Here is an 18,714-nt window from a genome sequence, read left to right on the forward strand (position 1 = left end):
TTTTATTTTTTTTATTTTTTATTTTTCTTTTTAGTTACATTTTGTTAACTCTGTGTCCCAGCTGTATCCCGCTCCCTCATTCCCTCCCCAACCCCACACTCCCTCCCTGGTCTCCTCCCTGCCCCTTTCCAAGTCCCCTGATAGGGGAGGACCTCCTCCCCTTTCATCTTAAATTTGAAGGGATTTGGTCTTTTAATAATATTAAGTCATCAATCTATCAACACAATTATCATTTTTAAATTTTTTTAAATTCTTTCAAGTGTTTTGTAATTTGAATGTACAAACCTGAAATGCCTTTGTACCTGAGTATTTTATTATTTGGGGTACTACTGTAGATGACTAATAATAATGCTTTCAATTGTTTACCTAATCTCTGAGTTGGCAGCATATAGAGATGCACTGAAATGTTTATAGTGAATCTGTAGCTTACTATTTCGTTGAACTAGTATCTTTAGAGGTGCGAGCTTACCTGTGTGTTCTTTATGGTTTTCTGTAAATAAGAGGTGCACTTCAAATTCTCTTCAGTTACACTGGCAAAAATCTTTGGTACAAAAAAAATCTTTGGTACAAAAAAAACTTTTGCTGTGTTTCTGCTCATGGGGTAAAATTTTCAGTGTCAACATCAGATATTCTCTTTGTAAGCCTGTCAGAGATCCAGTTGTAGACCTCAGATAATCTATTTTCAAATGGAGGAAAATTCTTTTCTTTTTAGTTTTCTTGGTATGCTTTTGTATAAGAAGTCATTGGATTTTTGTCAACTCTGTGTGGAAATGTGTGGTTATCTACAAAGATAAGTATGTATTTTCCCATTGTTCTATTAACATGGGTTCTTTTTCTTATGCCAAGCCACATTTCTATTCACAAAATAAATTTCAGTTGCTCTTGATGCACACAAAGTTCTCTTGATTTGGGCTGGAGAGATGGCTCTGAGGTTAAGAGCACTGGCTGCCTTTTCAAACATCCTGAGTTTTCCAAGTCTCAGCAACCACATGGTGGATCCCAAACATCATATCTCTAGCCCTCTTTTGATGTGTAGGTATACACGCTAGTAGAGTACTGTATACAAAATAAATAAATAAATCTTAGAAATTGTTTGATACTCGGCTGGATTAAGTTTGCTAACATTTTGATGAAGAAATTTTGCCAGCTATTTATACGGTATATAGGTCTGACATGTTCCTTTCTTCACATCTAATTCTTGATCTAAAGTATTCTTTTTTTAAAATACAGTGCTTTATAATTATTACTTTTTAGTTCAATACAATATTATGGTTTGAATATGGATAATATCCATCAAAATTAATGTTGAAGTTTGATCTCCCATTGTACTAATGTTGAGAAGTAGTGAGGTCTTCAGGAGGCATTTGGTATCATGCCAGAATCTGTCCTCATAAAGAGATTAATGTAGTTCTGCATGGCTGGGCTGGTTATTGTGAAAAGAATTGCTATATAAAGCAAGGCGTATTGTTCCTCGCTATAAAGCACAATATACAGTAGAACAGCAACACTAGAAAGCTAAGTTTCTTGCCCCACAAGAGACCAACTACCTCAGTCTTTATCTATGCCTCTAACTTTTCTTTATACTTAAAACACTATTTGCTTTGCAGTTGCTATTGCTTCCATTTTTTCTCGTAATGTACACAGATCAATCCGACACTAACTGACACAGGGAAAGCAACAATAGGACATTTGTGAGGATAACAGAGACACTCATGTCCAGGGCATGTGTAGCACTTTCCCGTGTCAACTGTTCTACCTATTGCCTAGGTTTTACCTTAGTTTTCAAGTCTTACACACACACACACACACACACACACACACACACACACACACATCATACTTAAACAAGATAAAACTCAGAAAAAGGTAAGTATAGAAAACATTATTAACACAAAATCACCATAGACATCTTTTGTATTAAACTCATTTCCTTTGGAGTTCAAAGACTTTTAATTGGGCAAAACTGAATAGGAGGAATTTGGCTGCTCTGTTTCCCCATTTGGAGAAAGCCTGAAAGTCCTGGGCTATCTCAAAAAATTAGTGTGTCCTTGTTGTATGTGATTTGGCCCTCTTATGATTTCTGGTCACTATTCGTGTTACTATAGTGACATATTCTAAGCATCTATATAGTTTATGCTAACAAAATGAATCATTAGGTTGGAATTATCAGAGAGATCAACCAACAAGCGTGTAATTAGAGGGATAGAGTATTTTGTTTTCTTTCCCTTCCTTTCTTTCTTCCTTACTCTTTTCTTTCTTTCTTTCTTTCTTTCTTTCTTTCTTTCTTTCTTTCTTTCATTTTTGAGTCACAGCTTCTTATGTAGCTCAGGCTGATTTTTTTTCTTTTGTTTAATTTTTATTTTTTATATTAATTACAGTTTATTTACTTTGTATCCCAGCTATAGCCCCCTCCTTCATTCCTTCCCAATACCATCTTCCCTCCCTCATCTCCTCCCTGTCCCTCTCTAAGTCCACTGATAAGGGAGGTCCTTCTCCCCTTCCATCTGACCCTAGTTTAGCAGGTCTCATCAGGACTTGCTGCAATGTCCTCCTCTGTGGCCTAGCAAGGCTGCTCCTCCTTCAGGGTAGGGGTAGTCAAAGAGCCAACTGTTGAGTTCATTTCAGAGACAGTCCCTGTTCCTCTTACTAGGGAAATCCACTTGGATACTGAGCTGCCATGGCCTACATCTGGGCAAGGGTCCTACACAAACAGGGGTAATATGCAAATATGGTCCTTGGTTGGAGAATGAGTTTCAGAAAAGACCCTTGTGCCCATATATATTTGGTCCTTGTGGAGCTACTGTCCTCTCCAGGTCTTACTAACTCCCCCTTCATTTATATGATTCCCTGCACTCTGCCCAAGTTTTGGTTATGAGTCTCAGCATCTGCTTTGATGCACTTCTAAGAAGAGTCTTTCAGAGGCCCTCTATCGTAGGCTCCTTGTAATAGCCAGAACCTGAAAACAACCCAGATGTCCCTCAAAAGAGGAATGGATACAGAAATTGTAGTATATTTACACAATGGAATACTACTCAGCAATTAAAAACAAGGAAATCATGAAATTTGTAGACAAATGGTGGGCTCTAGAAAAGGTCATCCTGAGTGAGGTATCCCAGAAGCAGAAAGACACACACAGAAAGACGCAGTAAATACTCACTTATAAGTTGACACTAGACCTAAAAGGTAGGATAAACATACTAAAATCTGTACACCTAAAGAAGCTAAACAAGAAAAAGGACCTGGGGTATAATGATCAATCCTCCCTTAGAAAGACAAATGGGATGGACGTTCGAAGTAGGAGAAAACAAGAAATAGGACAGGCTGAAATTTAACTTAGTAAAGCCAAGAATGACCTTGAGTTCCCAATCTTAATTACCATTATCTCCATTATTCCCATTATATCCATGTATTGCTATGCCCATAAAGTATTGGGGTTTCAAAGTGAGTAAAATAAACCTAATCATTCCATGAAGGCTGGAGATTGAAGGATCAACTCTGCCTGTGTAATGGAATCCCAACAAAATGATGGCACTGAGGCTAAGTTGAGCTTCACCGATTGCTGATATTGTGAGTATTGCCACATAGTAACATAATAATGTCTACAAGTTCACAGAGTCCATAAGTTCCACAGACACTGGACGTTTCCATATTTGGACCTCTGTTAGATCTTACTCTGTGAAGTTTTCCATTTGGGTGGTTCTGCTCTCCTGTAGTCATAATAAAGTGTAACCATTAGTATAGCATTTTCTGAAATTTTGGTGAGTCAGTGTAGCAAATCAAATTTGAAGTAGTAGTGGGAATTCCCAAATTTGAAGCCAGCTGGCATGAATGATGATGATCTGTGATGATCTGGAGAACCCAAACTAGCAGCTAGTGCATGAGGTGAAGTTGTGTTTTTTTTGTTTGTTTGTTTTTTGTTTTTCGTTTTTCCGCAGAAGAATGTATCCTTGAATTGTGAAGTTGGATTCAATTCCAGATAGTTGGTGTCAGAAGTCATTGAGAGGACATAGGAAATATAATTGTTCCCCTCTTCAATCCTTCCATGACATCAACCTTGGGAGGCAGGGATTTTATTCCGGGTTTAGGTGCTAATTGCATCCTGTGGTTCAGCTGTCTAGCCGCATCCACATGTTTATCTTTTCATCTCTTTGGCATTTTGGAGCAAAACTGAAAGGGAGAACTGTAATAATGATCCCTATTTTGAATTTTAAGACCAAGTAGGAAATGCTTAATTTGATTTTGAAACATATTAGTTCTATAGCCAATGAAGAAAACAAAGTCTTATTTTAAAGAGCAACATGTAAAGAATTTAAAGAATAACAATGTGAACAATTTTGTGAGGCATCTTAACTTTAAATAAAATTATTCATTTTTAAATTCTACTTTTAATTTTGCCACATTAATTAATAACACTCAAGAGCAAAATCCTAAATTACTTTGAAACAACATAACTACAGAATCAAACTTATAAAAAAGTAGGCTTTTGGTTTTTGCAGTAAGTAGATTTCTGAATTGCAAAGATTTCTCAGTTACATTTGTAGATACTTATTTAATTACTCATAATTTTATCTCTATATGTACTTTTTCCTTTAATACAGTCCCAGGAGAGTATTCTATAACTCAGAAAAATCAAACAATTTACACAGTAATTGAAACATACTTATTAAATGAAGTGCCCAAATTACTTGCCACTGAGTTTCTTAGCATATTTCTGTTCTATTTCGGGTATTTTCCCACTCGCAATTTTATTTGATTTTCAAGCACTTTCAAACATAATTATCAGATTTGTTCGTCTGACAGAACTCTGGCAATTGTAATATAGCTGTTTTTTAACAAATTCCTTGTAGTTGGGGAGTTAGTGAGAAAAGACAGAGGAGGGCCATGTCCTTAATCTCAAGAATTTGGGGATTTCTTTAAAAATTTTACCTCATGACATGAGTCCCTGACATGAAGTGAGGAGTCCCTGAAGACCTAACTAAGCAACAGACAGGATGAGAAGCCTGAGCTGCTCAACCATGTCAGGCCATAGCAGTTTCCATGGTGGCAGTTACAAAGCTATAATAATAGCATGTGCTATTATCCCAGGCACAGAGACGTGAACAATGGCAGCCATGCAGTTGAAGAAAGCTTTCTTGAAGAAAGCTTTATGGACTCTTATACACTTCTCCTCATTTCACATCAGTTCCAGTTCTCTTCCTGTGATAAGATACCCCGACAAAGAAACTCAAGAAAAGAGGGGTCTATTTTGGCATCAAATATGGTCCATCAAGGCAAGGGAAGCCAAGGCTTCCGCAGCTTAAAGCAACTGGTCATGTGGCTTCTTCAACAAGGAGTGCTAATACTCAGTTCGCTTTCTTCTTTTCACAGAGTCCAGAACACTATCCTAGGGAATTGTGTCTCCCCCTGTATACAGGTTTTCATCCTCAATCCTTACCTTGTTAACCTAACAAGATAATCCTCCACAGGACACCTGAGATTAACCATCACACTTGTTTTTATACAGTGTCACTTCACGTCATATCCTAACCTAAATGTCTCACCGATCTGTTTATATATCACAAATTTCTGACCCAGAACAATCAATCTACTCCCCATCCAAAGCCTGAGACACCTGTTCTTCTAAACAGCAATCTCAGAACTATCACTGGAAGTCATTTAGAATTGTCTAGAGAACAACTGATATTCAAATTTACTTCTACTATAATTTGTAGATGTCATAAAGTTGAGTATTTTTAAGTTTGACTTTTTAATTTAATGCTTACAGAGCTCTTTGTACCAGATGATGCACTAAACATTCTCTATTAATTCAAAACAGTCAAATTTAGTTCTAGGATAATGATTTATGTAGAAAACTACTGAGGTGGAAAAAAAAAAAACAAACAAAAACAGTTGAGGAAAAAAAAAAACAGTTGAGTAAGATATCCTTTGTCTATCAGCTGGCAAGTGAGAGCCAAAATTTAAAATACAGCAGCTGACTTCAGATTATTCCTTTAGTTAATCTTGTTCTGCTATACAATCATTCTGTACTGTAATATTTGCTGCCCCCCACTTTCTAAAGAGAAGAAGTAATTCTACCTACATATGTAACTGAACTGTTCTTCAGCTTTTGGGGTGTTTAATCCAAGCTTTTGACCCTTACAAGACGGCTTAATAATTGCTTAAATTAGTTGCTGAATCTACTTTTTTCATTAAACTTTGTGATGGCACTAATATACAAGTGTAGTGACTCTTTCTTATAATTCCAGTACTTGGGAGGTTGTGGCAAGAGGCTCATGACTTGAAAGACAGCTGGGGCTAAACAATGAGAATGTATCTCAAAACAGAAAGACAAACAAAAAGATGAGCTCTATCTTTTAGGTTCACATGGAAAATACTACTTATTGTGTACAAAAAAAAAATGCACAATCCAGAGGGAAGAACAATGCCCTTTCTGTTGCTCAGTGAAGCATAAATCCTGGTTTATCTTGAAGACTTCAAGTATGCCTGGTAGCACAGTCCTATCACTGGGAATCATGCCCACTAACCATGGATCTAGAAACCCACTAGTCAGTAGTGAGGTGAAAAGCCCACAAAATCAATTAACAAAATTGAGACAAGACTCAACTGTCCTGGGATACTGCTAATGACATTAAATATTAAGACCACACAATTTTTTATGTATTTGTTCTGGATATATTTTTTTCTCATATTTCCACATACCCTTGTTGTCTTTGATAGTTCCTGTAAATGAATTGCCGTTTAAGTGTTGTGACTTATAATTGTTAATGGTATGCGGAAGAAAAGCCTTAGGACTTACAGCATTCACCTTTTCTGAACAGCTAAAGCAATTGTTCTGAGATAGGTATATTGTAGACCACTGTATTTATATCATTAAAGAGCAACTTTATACTATCACATCCTTTTATTTAAAGAAACTCTCAAGTAAAATGCAAAAGATAAAAGGTCTAAAAGCAAGATTACCCTTCCTCACTTGATCTTTGCTAAGCAGAATTGAGCAGAGCATTTCATATTTCTCTCCCCTTGCAAGCTCTATGAACAAAGGCAACAGGGATTTGATTCTTTCTGTGGTTTCATTGTACTGCTACCCATGTGGGAAGTGACCTAGCATGAGTGTGACTAACATAGATTGATCATGGCTCAGTAGAAAATGCCCTAGATTCCTGCCTACAGTTACTGGATGACACACATGCTTGTAACCACCTGTGGGTAACATTTTATACTTTTCCTCTGGAAAAAAAAGAAGTAAAATAGAGCAACCATTTCAAAGGAAGGAATACTGTTTCCCATATTTAGTTCCTTAGCTGTGTTGCACATAATGGCTCCTGAGGGCAGACATAAGGTCTTTTCTGCTAAAAGGACAATTAGGGATCAATCTTAAAATTATATATACATAGGCAATAGTTATTGTGCTTAAAGATGAAGTACAATTGATATCATAAAAGATTCATCTTCATTGAGATAAGAGTCTGTCTTACTTTAGAATATTTGCTAAATAACTAAGTAAAAGTCTATGTAATTTGTTTCTGTTTCTTTTGTTTTTACTTCCCCTCCTATGCTGTTGGGTTTTTTTTTTTTTTGTTTGTTTGTTTGTTTGTTTGGGTTTTTTTTTGTAGTGATCAGAGATTAAGCTTAGAAACCTGTATGTTCTAGGTAAAAACATTCCCTATAATCTACATCCCTCATGCCCACAATGTAAAATTTAATATTCAAACTTTTAGATAGAAAAAAATGTTATATATACACATCTCTGTATATAAACTAATTTCTAAGAACATTATGAAAACTCAATTAATCAGTATATATAAAAATATTGAAAGGTGGACTTTCAGAAATTTTTATTTCGTTTTCTAACCACAAATATATTTATTCTCAAACTGCGTACAATTATTTTATTAATTATATTTCTCAGTTCAAGTGCTCAGATGGATTTAATTTGTTCAGATAAGTGAGAAAGTATCTAGCTATTTCTTTAGCATGTTCTATTGAGGTAAGCATGTTTTTTTTTTTCTTTCAGAGGAATCCATAATAAACAGAATGGTCCTATACAATAATGAATCCTATCTTATGGAAATATGTGCACAGCCATTATGTCCTGCTCTAGCCACCTGAGAAACCAAAATAATACATTTCTTTGGGTTTTGATACTGTGTGTGTGTAACTGGTTTTGTTTTGGAACAGAATCTCATGTAACTGGGGGTAGACTGTCTATGCAGCTAAGGATGACTCTGAATTTCTGATTGTCTTGTCTTGACTTCCCAAGTATTAGTATAACATCATGTGGCACTGCATTCATATGATGATACTTGAATACTCTCATTTACTTAATGGTATGAATCATACAACGTGAACCTCATTGGTTTTGTATTGGAGACATCATGCCATTAAAGAGTACCATCTTGCTAGTGAACAAAACCATACTGTCAAGAGGTTCTGTTTAGCTATTCTCGAGCATGTGTCACCAAGCTGAGATATCACAGATGTTCATTGGGAAGTCTAGAATACAAAAAGCACCAGGGAATTCTTTTGGAAATAGTGCTTCTAACAAATGCTGATGTATAGCACAACACTTGTTTCATCTACCTCAAAGAGAAGGATATGAGCAAGAATCATTGCTGCATGGACAGAGTTTTATCTGGTCCCTGCTCCATTTTGTGCAAAAGCCACTGTTAATCTAAGTAAAAGTTTATAAAAGAAAAGCTAGGAGCTCCTTCCTCTCCAGGTCTTACTATCAAAATATCTAGGCCCACAGGGGTCTTTTCTAAGACTGATATTCCAATCAAGGACCGTGCATGGAGATAACCTAGACCTCCTGCACAGAGAGGTAGCTTATGGCAGTTCAGTGTCCAAGTTGGTACCCTAGTAAGCGGAACAGGGACTGTCTCTGACATGAACTGATTGGCCTGGTCTTTGAACACCTCCTCAAGAAGGGGGAGCAGCCTTACTGGGCCACAGAAGTAGACAATGCAGCCACTCCTGGTGAGACCTGATAGACTAGGATCAGAAGGAAGAGGAGGAAGATCTCCTCCATCAGTGGACTTGGGGAGGGGCATGGGAGGAGAAATGGGGGGAGGGTGGGATTGGAAGGTTAGGGGGAAGGGAACTATGGGGGGATACAAAGTGAATAAACTGTAATTAATAAAAATTAAAAAAATACAAATAAGAAACTACAATAACACATACATGAACTGATTAGTCATGACACAGTGCACACACACACATACATACACATATAATATACATATATATGAGAAAAAGGGAAGGGATAAAAATAAAATAAAACCTTGGGAAAAAAAAAGCTAGGAGTGAAGAAAAATGCATGGAGCTCCTTGTTTGTCCCTTTCCACAACTCAATCAGAATATTCATTCCATGGTTTCATACAACTGATCTCCTATGTTCAGAATATGGGTAAAAACAAAAATTAGATATTATGATTGGGTGGGTAGAGCAGGGATTAAATAGAGACATATACTTCCACGTTGTGTCCTTCTTTACAGAAAGCTAGGCTCTGGCATTGTGTCTGGCAACCAGTGTCAGTCCTTTCTCTTGCAGGATGACACAACCACTGCCATGAGAAACTTGTAACCTTTGTTGCCTACTAATCTCCACTGGTATTTCCTCAAAAGAGGAAATGGGATCTTGATTACTTCTTTGACAAGCAGTTTTTTGTTCTTTGTGAGATTTCCCAGAACTTTCATTGCACATCTTGAGTGTTTCCATATCCTACAAGAACAAAGGAGTAAGGCCCTCAACATCATTTGTTAACTACTAAATTTTGCTCCTTTGCTAATGCTAATTAGTTGACAAGAGATACCAAAACAGCAGCTTTTCAATTAGGGATTTAAAATTTTTAATATGAAATAATCAGTGGAAAATAAATTTTTATTCAGAAAGTCTACTGTGTTCATACTAAGATTTTTGCATGAGAAAAAGAAACTTTTAATAAATCTTTCATTCATTTTTTTTCATTTTTTCTAAATTTAATGGACACTGTTAACCAAGAGCAATTAGCTTCATTGAGAAAATTACCCTGTATTTTCTTTTTTGTTGTTGTTTTGTGTTTTTTTTTTCTTTTCTTAATTTTTAATTTGTTTTTTTATTTATTACAATTTATTCACTTTGCATTCCAGCTGTAACCCCCTCCTTCATACCCTCCCATTTCTGCTCTCCCTTCATCTTCTCATCCCATGCCCCTCCCCCAATCCACTGAGAGGGAGATCCTCCTCCTCTTCCATCTGACCATAGCCTATCAGGTCTCATCAGGAATGTCTGCATTGTCTTCCTCTGTGGCCTGGTAAGGCTGTTCCACACCTCAGGGAGAGGTGATCAAAGAACCAGCCACTGAGTTCATGTAAGAGACAACCTCTGTTCCCCTTACTAGACCACCCATTTGGAGACTGAACTGCCATGGGCTACATCTAGGTTATCTCCATAATGGTCCTTGATTGGAGTCTCAGAAAAGACCCCTGGGCCCAGTTTTTTTTTTTTTTTAATTCTGTTGCTCTCCTTGTGGAGCTCCTGTCCCCTCCAGGTCTTTCTATCTCCCCTTCTTTCATAAGATTCCCTGCACTCTGCCCAAAGTTTGGCTATGAGTCTTAGCATCCACTTTAATATCCTTCTGGGTAGAGTCTTTCAGAGGCTCTCTGTGGTAGGTTTCTGTCCTGTTCCCTGTTTTCTCCCCCTTTGTAGTTTCAATACCAATATAAATGTTTAAAAACTCAGATATCTATACCTTTGGTCCAACCTTTATCTTATATCAAATATATCTACTTTTAGCTACATCTTTTATTCTTCATGTTTTTTCCTCTTTTTTGTGGACAAATAAGTTCTAAAATTCCTGTTTTCACAATCAGTGGAGCTATGTTTATAACTTAGTCAGCAAGACAAAATCAACCCTTTCAGGGAAAAGAGCTTAGAAGATTGTGCTGAAAGATATAATCATACTAATTTTTTTTTAATGAATCTATGACTTTCCTTCCCTACAGAAATTTAAAACAGCTGTTTATCAAAGCATTTTGAAAGAATAAGCAGAATTTGGAAATAATCTCTAGAACCTCTGCTCAGATGTAGCCCGTGGTAGCTCAGTATCCAATTGGTTTCCCATAGTAAGGGGAACAGGGACTATTTCTAACAGGAACTCAATGGCAGGTTCTTTGACCTCCCCACCCCCCAAGGGAGGAGCAGTCCTGCTAGGCCACAGAGGAGGACTTTGCAGCCAGTCCTGAAGATACCTGATAAAACAGGGTCAGATGAAAAGGGAGGAGGTCCTCCCCAATCAGTGGACTTCGAAAGAGGAGATGAGAGAGGGAGGGTAGGATTGGGAGGGAATAAGGGAGCGGGATACAGCTGGGATACAGAGTTAATAAAATGTAACTAATAATAAAAAATTAAATTAAATTTTTTAAAAAAAGAACTGGACATGAATCACTAAACCTGGTTTAAAAAGTGCTGTGTGGAATCTGTCAGTATGCTGAATAGAGGGCTGGTGAAGCTTTGTCAGGAAACAGAGACCCCACAAAACTCTTGCTTTCTACAGAGAACATGCCAGATAAAATTTATATTGTATGCTACATGGTCAGTTTAGAGTAGAGGTTCAAAACATTTCCTGGCTGGTTTGAGTAAAAATGGCCCCCATAGGCCTATAGGGAATAGCACTATTAGGAGGTGTGGCCTTGTTGGAATAGGTGTGGCTTTGTTGGAAGAAATAAATGTGTTTCCTCTTCATGCTGTCTGCCAGTCCAGATGTAGAAATCTCAGCTCCTTCTTCAGTACCGTGTCTGCCTAGGCACTGCCAAGCTTCCTACCACCATGATAATGGAAACTATAAGTCAGCCATAATTAATTTTTTATAAGATCTGCCATGGTCATGGTGTCTCCTCATATCAATAAAAACCTAAGATGCTTCCTAATGCTGGGACTGTTTAATATAAACCCTTATGTTGTGGTAACTCCCAATCATAAAATTATTTTTGTTGCTGCATGATAACTGTAATATTGCTACTGTTATGAGCCATAATGTAAATATCCAATATGCAGGATATAGGTGACTCCTGTGATAGGATTTCTTGTGACCCACAGGTTAATAACCAATGGCTTAGACAAGTAAGAAATATTTCTTTTCTGAATGGTGATTTTTAAAGCTTGTGGTTGTCCCCGAAACAAATTACCTACATGTCATAATTCTAGAATGACCTTAATAAAGACTTTCTATGAATCTATACATAATACATATGCTTTTTTTCTCTATGGTTCTGCATATGGCCTGTGGTTTATCATAGCTAAATGAATTTGGCATGTCAGATCATATAGGAAAAAGACTAGAGAAGGACCATGCTAAAATCACAAAGACCAAATTATGAAATCCATGAAGAACTTAGGAAGATTAATATGTTAAAGAAATTTTCTTAACCAGCTTGCCTTTTACACAAATTAGTTTAAAAGAAAGTCAGAATTTTTAGTGTCATAGATCTGACCATCATTTTGAAATACTAAAATATTATGAATTTCCTTGGAAATAAATATTATTTTACCAAACAGTGGATTGCTATTAAATATAAGAAAATTTTAATTATTCATGTATAATGTCAACTCTAACTGGCCTGTTCAACACAAAAAGCAAATGATATTATCTATGGTGTTTTATCTGTCATTTCTACAGTTTTTCCTCTAAAAAAGAAGAACTTCCTGTTGTTTTTTTATTGCTTAAAACAAAAGGATAACAACTGATTATGAAATTATTCTGTTTTAAAACGTAATTTATATCTATGCTATTTTGTTATAATAACATACCCATTAAAACTTTATTATAATCCTCTAAAATATCCATTTTTAAATGATTAAATATATATTATGATGAATTTAAAGTTGTGTTTAAACAGATACATTTTGGGGAGAACTAAAGTGGGGTTGAGGAAGGAGGTGAATATATTCAAACCATGTATATGTAAAAAAAATAATAGAAAGGAAATATTGTCCAGCAGCATTTGGGGGTAATGAAATTCTGCAGGATACTTTTTGGGAAAAAGCAAAGCCAATGCAAAATAGTGACAAAGTTGTAGAGAAGAACAGAATGTGGAATTGTGTTACCTTATGTATGCTGATACTGTTCAGAATTAAACTGTTATCAAGCTCAAACCTTGCTCTAATTCCCTGTTTTCTCTTGTTGTTGCTATCTCCTCTATAATGTGGTAAGAAAACATAGACATATTTTAGAAATAAGCATACGAATTTTAAATAGTGTAAATTCAAATTTTGGTATTTTCCATCCTATATCTTCACTTATAAATAAGAAGCATCAATTCTCAACCCTACCGTCACTGAACCTGGATAAACTAAGATGATACATGTAAAAGTTATATCTCATACATATTCAATAACTTAAAGCTACTTCAGTTACACAAATATTTAGTAACATATCAGCTTAAAATAAGTTAAAACTTACACAATAAACTTACATTCTTTCCATTTGTCTTTCATTTCAGATTGAAATGATTTTATCTCATTTATCTACTTTTAAAGCCTGTTTCATATTATGATAAAATTCAACCTTCCAGGTATATTACTTTTCTCATTATTGACCCCACGACACCTGATAAGAAGCAACTTGAAGAAAGTCAGGCCATCTTCAGCACACTGTGAGAGGTACAGTGAGGAAGGTGGGGAGGTCACATTACCGCTGATGTCAGGAAGCAGGGAAAGATGATGTTGCTGGCCCACTTGTTACCCCTTTTGTTTTTATCTAGTCTGGTATTCCAGTCTACTAAAAGATGTCCCCACACTCTCCACAATTACTTTTGTTCTTCTCACCTCAGTTAATCCAAGATAGACGTTTTCTACATTTGTTTTGTGGGTGATTCTATATCCTTTCAAGCGACAATGTTAGGCACCGCACAGACATCCTTTAACTTGTCCCTTTGATGTGATATCTAAATTGATTCTCAATCTGAAGTGTCTCTTCAATTTCAGCTGTCTTTAAACATCACACTTTTACTCTAAAATGCCATCTTAATAGTCCCCGACTTACATGTCTGTATTTTTACCCAGATCCAGCATACTTAATTTCTTCTTTGTGTCTTTTCCTACAACCTTCACTTCAAGATGTTTCCCTAGAATGTATTAGATGCTCTTTCCCCACCTCTTGCTTTACAATTTTTCTCCTGCCACTTCAAAGTTAACTTTATTGGTCTCTGTAATTTTCTTCTCGATTACCTCTTACCTAGATTAATTCCTCCATAATCGCTAGTTTTTAGTAAATCATTTAGTTATTTTTATACAGGTTAATAGTAATGAGCTTTTTATATGATAACAATTTTATATACATTATTTTCTCTGGAGTTATTAATACATAATATGTACTATTTGTAAGAGAACAGTCTGAGATATGAGTAGTGCAAAAATGTCACCCTCAACTCTATTTCCAAGAAATAAACTTCTAAAAATTTTGTTTTATTTATATAGTAAGTAAGCTGTACAATTTAGGTGTATGGAGTTCATTGTGTGTCACTTGAATGCCAGAAGAAAGCTGTTTAATAAGTGCTTGTTTCAAATACCTTGGTCATCTTTAATGGTATATCTGTGTGTGTGTAATGTACGTATATGTGTACAAGTACGTATTCATGTACATGTGTTCACAAACACACACACACACATACACACACACTGAGAGTCAGGTATCTTCCTTTATTGAAAACAGTGTCTCCCACTGTAACTCCAGCTTACCCGTGTCAGCATGGCAGGGTGGCTGGGGACCTCTCAGGATCCCCCTGGCTCTGCCCCCTCCCACAGGCATAATAACACATGCATTGCAGGATCTTTCATTTGTGTGAGTGCTGGGGATTCAAACTCAAGTCCTCATGCTTGAGCAACAAGCACGTTAGCCCTTAAGCCATCTCCCCAGTCTCTTCTCTAACTAAATTTAACATATTGCTCTGCTGAACACATGAAGATAATATTAATGAGTGACATCCAATCACTGTACATCAGCTGTTTATTGTTAAACATAAAGATTAAGAGGATTGACATTTTCATCAGATTTTTACTTGTGGAGGAAAAGAAGAGAACCATAAACTCTCTAGCCTAACATTTGCTAAGTGCTATGGTTTGGCTATGACTTAAGTATATCCTTCAAGGCTTCTTGCATTGAAAATCCATTCATAGTGTGAGTTTTAAGAGTGGAAATTTAATCTATGATGTTCATTGAAAAGACCCTTGAGAGGTGATTAAGTCTGGACAAGGGATTTAAGGTGGAGCCTCTATGATTAATAAATTCTTGGCCTAAAGACTTTATAAACAAATAATAAAAGACACAGATTCACTTATAAAAATAAACATTTCTATTTCTTCTCTCCTGCTGTACCCTGTATAATATGAGGTTCGGATTGTCAGCATCTGGGCCTCACCCGTTGTGCTTCTCAACCTTCAGTCTCCAGAGTCAGGAGTAAAAAATAATTTCTTTTTTAAAAAACTGACCCAGTATGTGATTTCTGTATCCTTGACAACCACCCCAAATGAGCTGAAAATATCCTTAAGAACATATATTAATAAATAATTATTATTAACACTCAGCAAAAATGTTAATTGGGAGACTATTAAACCTTAAGTATTATTTGAGATGTTTTCCAGGATTAACTCACATATTTTTTTATGAATCCCATGTGGCAAAGGTCACCAAAGTTCACATAGGAGAGCTCTGGTAGACAGTCAGTTACCTACATAGTAAGCCTCCTTTGTAAGGTTTGTAAACGTGAGGCAGGTCTCAAATTCAAACCATCTGTTTCTTGTTCCATTTCTGAGTCTTACTTCCATGAAAGTTTGTTTACAGATGTTATCTCTGACACAAAGGTCCATGAGCTGCTTTCATTGGGGGCAGAAACTATCTTTCTGCAGAGTTTTGATTTTGGTTACCTGTCTTGTCATGTTTTTTTTTTTTTTTTTTTTTTTTTTTTTTTGGTGGGGATGGGGGCAGTAAGAGGAAGAGAGAGAAGGAGCAAGGGAGAGAGTGTGTCAATTAGTGATTTAAAACAATTGTGAGGAAAACTGAGTATTTTATTATAGGGTCTGTTGGTTAGCACATGCAGGAAAATGTGTACAAATCAGACCTTGGACATTTGTGATGGTTAGATGGCACACCGGAACCTCAGTGTTTGAGTCAGGCAATGACTGAAGATACAGAAGGCAATGCTGAAGATAGAGACTCAGAACTTGGGCTCGCTAATAAAGCAAATTCACTGAGTAGCTATCCAGAGCCTTTGTGTCCACAGTGATAATATGTTTTAAGGGAGAAAGAAGGATGTAGGGGGAGGAAGGTTGGTAGAGTAGAAGAATGAGTGTTGTGTGGAAGGCTCCCTGTCCTGCGGTGTCCCTCGAGAAACAGCATTGCAGTAGAGGCTCTCTCCCTCTGCAGAGTGTCTGTTTCTGGAGAATTTTCAAGAACTCTAAACTTTAAATACCCCATCAACAATCCTGTTTCCAGTAGGTCAAATCTTGTGTCTTTAAAGCTGGGAAATCTTAGTCCCAGTGTTTATAGCCTTGAGTTTTACTACCGTTCTAGTCAAAATTTCCTTCTCTTTCTTTCCAGTGTGCTCAGCTTTGTTCCAGGGGCTTTTTCTACAGTCTTTGCTCAAGGACAACGACTTTTTAATAAACATCTGTGGAGGCAACTTGACAGAATACAGAGAAAATGCAACTCATAACTGTTGATGATAAGATGAAGCATTCACGAGTGTCTGGTGGTGCTCTGTCATATTTATGCAAAGGAAGAAAGAACCCTCCATTATAATATTAATTGGTTTATAAGAGAAGAGAGAAGGAGAAACATGGGTCAGCCAGCTTGCTCAATCTAGACATGTTTTGTTCTCTTCTGTTATGATCTTGAAGAAGTACCTTAAAAAATGGGTGTGCAACGCTCCTGGACTTCCCAGACTTCAAAACCATAAGATAAACAAATCTATTTTCTTTATAAAATACCCAGTCTGTGGTCTTTAGACAAAGCAATAGAAAATGGACTAAGACAGACTTAAGATTTCAAAATCTGAGCAGACAAGAATATTCAATTTCAAAGTAACCACGGTTTGGTCTTGTGGTTAAAGTGAGTGATGACCTGAGGATTTTGTTGTTGTTTTGTGTTTGTGTATGAATGTGGGGGGGGGCAAAGTTGATACTGAATCTTTTCCTCTATTATTCACTACTTTAATTTATTGTGGTAGAGTTTTTCATTGAACCTAAAGCTTACCAATTGCAGAGAGTCCATGTAGACAGTATACACAGCAATCCTTTGACTGTCTTTACCAACCAAGTTGAGGGGGTACATGTGAGCATCAAGCATTTCTATGAGTCCTTGGGCTCCCAATTCTCTGGTCCTGATACTTGTAAAGCAAGTGCTTTTGCCATTGAGCCATCTCTTCAACCCCTGATTTTACTTTTAACATAATAATTGCTCTACTTTTACAGAGGATTGAATGTGGCAGAAATAACATATTGGGGTTGCTAAGGTCTCTACTTGCTGAGCTAATGCTGGGGATACAGGCTTGAATCCTCCATGGCAAGGGTTCAAAATGAGGGAAGTTTTAACTTTTTATTAGTAAGAACTACAATATTTGAACAAAAAAATTTCATTTCTACTTTGGAAAGTAGCAAATGTGGTCTATGTATTCAAATGTTATTTCGAAGAACGACTACGTTAAGTGAAACCCATGTTAAGTGATATGCGGGCTCCCATTCATGGTTGACCTATGCAGTTTACCAGAAGCTTGCTAATGCATATGAGGCTTGCCATGGCAAACATTCTCATAGACCAATGAGCCTCAACCTTCCCAATGCAGCTTTAATACCGCCTTTATGTTGTGGTGACCTCCAACTGTAAAATTATTTTGGACACTATTGCCATAACTGTAATTTTGCTACTGTTATGAATTGTAATGTAAAAATCTGTGTCTTTTGATGGTCTTAACAGTCATTCAACCCTCTTAAAGTGTTTGTAACCCACAGGATGAGAACCATCACCAGACCTTTTTAAAAATTTACCATCCAAGATTGGTAAAGTAGAGTGATTATTTTGTTCTCTTTTGGTGGATAGTGTCAAGTGAATGTTTTTGAGAGGTTCTGGTGGTAGAAAACAGCCCTTCTGAGTTCAGCACAGGTGATCTGCACCATTTTTGTTGTTGCTATAATTATTACTTCATACTGGAAAATTGGAACAATGCCACCAAAATTAGTCCCTACTGATGATCTGAAGAGGGCAAGTCCTGAGTCAAACAAAATGATGGTGTATGGATTACTATGAAAAGAGTCATTCTTTCGGAGGAGGAATGGTGGTGGGGCTTTTGGGTGAATTATAGTACCCAAATTAACAAAAAATGTATAAGACCACCTTTTAATATTTCAAGACTCTCTGTGAAAGTTCAAGGGAAAATTACTTCAATTCACTCAAAGCAGGGACACTGATCTTTTCATTTAGCTCTTTTTCTGTTAGTTTCATTCACTGAGACTTTTCAGAGGTCTGGCATTAAACTTCTCCATTATAGTTTTTAGTTGAATTTTTTTGATTGACTAATTTTGTTCTTTAAACAGATGTATGTATTCTTATTTTCTCTTTCTTACCCATTACTCTCCTTGTCTCGTTTTCTTGTCATTCGGACCCCATATCTTGGCCAATGGATTCTAGTTTCCCTTATATTTTAAACCTGCTGTTTTTTTGATGCAAAGGCACTTTAGGTAAC

Source organism: Psammomys obesus, unplaced genomic scaffold (genome assembly GCF_907164565.1).
Source record: "Psammomys obesus unplaced genomic scaffold, mPsaObe1.curated_primary_1811, whole genome shotgun sequence".
Lineage (NCBI taxonomy): Eukaryota > Metazoa > Chordata > Mammalia > Rodentia > Muridae > Psammomys > Psammomys obesus.